Below are 2,462 nucleotides of genomic sequence, written 5' to 3'. Positions count from 1 at the left end.
TCCTTTTCTCTCCTCTTTAAAATACTCAGATCGTCCTGGACGATCGCACTTCGTCCCGGTACGATCTGGGCTCTGGAAAATTCTCGTCCAGACGAAATTAATTATCGTCTCAGGACGACTTGGGCTCTAGAAAATTTTCGTCCAGACGATCCCACATTTCGTCCCGGACGAACTGCCCAATTTTCACAATTCTGAACAAACCTGTACCGATCGTCCCGGACGATCCAACTTCGTCCCGGACGAACCTGGAGCAAAACTGATATTACAGGCACATCCTTCTGCTTCCTTCTATTTCCAAATTTTGGTTTAAACCTTGGTGCATTGCAATGACGACGTGCAATCTCTGAGAAATCTTCTTTAAAGTATAACATGTATCAATTAACACATCAATCTATCTTTATGTATGTCAAACTAAGTTTGAAAACTAACTTTTTTATCCGATATAGATCTGTAGGAATTAAATTATTAGTCGGATTGATTTCCTTAAGCAACCCAATGAATTGACTAAAATATTCACGAGTAACATTATATTCTACCTTGATGCTTAACATCTTTACAATAACAGATAACTCTAAGTAAGTGGTGCATCCTTTCCAGATTGGTTGTTTGGCAGCATGCAACAAATTATAAAAATTATGTGTATCCTTATTCGGTAACTCTTCTGTATTTTGTTCAAATTATATTCCAGTTGCATCATAAACTAATTCCTAAAGATTTGGTCTGATATTTTTAGCCTCAGCTATATTAGTACTTGTAGAAGGACCGTATTGAGAATCAAAATGTGGCTCGTACTCACCATGAGAAGTCCAATACCAAACCATGGCATGAATCCTCTGCGATACAGATCAACAATTACATCATTTGGAGGTGCACTAGATTTTTATGTTTAGACCATGGACATCGAAACATTCCATCTGATATGAAGCTGGGTAGTTGTTTTGCTTACTGAATAAAAATGTTCACCCCATTAATGAATTCATCTGTTAATGTCTTTCGTCCTTGCGCCAATCAGTTATACATCCAACTTCTTTGATTTCTAATATTCATAACCTACATATAAGAGGGGATAAGTAATGGATTATAATAATTTATGTGACATTCATATATTAACTATATCTTCTCTTTACCTCTCTCCCCTCCCTTCTTCAATCTCATTCCCTATCTCACTTTCTTAATCTTATAATCTCGTCGTATAGACCTAGTGAGAGGCACTTGAAGGTAAACTCGAATTGTGGATGTCAACTTCAGAGTATAAAGATTTTCACTTGAGTAGATCTAAAATTGAATATATAGAGATATTAACAGTAGAATTCAAGTGATGGTAAAATAGATGGGGATATTTTGTACTACATCGGGCTTGTTGTGCTGTAGAAAAGTCTGCCTCAAACATAAGGGAAAATCTTTAGACTCTAAGGTTGACCTCCATAATTCAAGTTTACCATCAACTCCATCTCCAGTCTTATCAACAAGAAGAAAGATATGGACTAAAGGCTTATCTCTAGTCTTAGACTCCTTTTGTAAATGTCTAGTGAGAACATCTATGACTAAAGTAAAAAGATATGGGCTTAAGGCTTATCCTTGATGTAATCCAACTGAAATAAGAAATTACTTTGTCAAATCACCTTGTGTTTTAACACAAGTAATAGCTCATGCATACATATTTTTAATTATTTGAATATAAAAGCTAATAACTTTTTTTTGCAAGAACTCTAAATAGCACTCCTCTTGGAACTTTATCATATGCTTTCTCTAAATCAACAAAACTCGTATGTAGATCCTCCTTATTCTCTCTATATTTCTCCATCAAATCTCTCAATAAATGTATGGCTTCCATAATAAACCTACCCGTCATGAATCCAAATTGATTTTAAAAAACATGAAATATAATGATTTTGAACTTTATCATATGCATCTTTATCATATGAATCCAAATTGATTTTGAACTTTATCATATGCATCCTCTAGCAAATGTCTAATAAGAAATAACATGAATTAAAAAAATCTTACAATCGACGAAATCAGGAGGCGGGGGAAAACTTTTTGGCGGCGAAAACTCACGGTCAAATTTTGCGAAACTGGTCTCCTTTTGTCGACGATGAAGTCGGTGATCGTCGACGACATCCCGTGAACGTCTATAAAGCTCGGCGACGGCGATCTAGGGTGGGTGACGCTGGGGCGACGAGAGAGAGACCAAAATGTGAGAGAAATGACGAAATAAAATGAGCAGCCAAACAGTGTGTGTTCGAAAATTGGGCTTTCGCCGACAGAATTTTCGGTGTCCAGGACGCCGGAATGATTTTCGGCACATATTGCGTCGGTAACAAGTCGTTGAGTTTAAAATAACTGACGTACTATCTAGCGATAAGAGCACTGGAAGTAATCCTCCATAAGTTTGCCGGTAATAATGAAATCCTTCTAATTCCTGACGTTATCACCGGAACATCTTCCATCGGTAAGTTTCC

The sequence above is a fragment of the Dendrobium catenatum genome, unplaced genomic scaffold (assembly GCF_001605985.2).
Source record: "Dendrobium catenatum unplaced genomic scaffold, ASM160598v2 original_scaffold_80088, whole genome shotgun sequence".
Taxonomy (NCBI): domain Eukaryota; kingdom Viridiplantae; phylum Streptophyta; class Magnoliopsida; order Asparagales; family Orchidaceae; genus Dendrobium; species Dendrobium catenatum.
The sequence above is the reverse complement of the archived record's forward strand: the minus strand, read 5'-3'. Positions refer to the sequence as shown.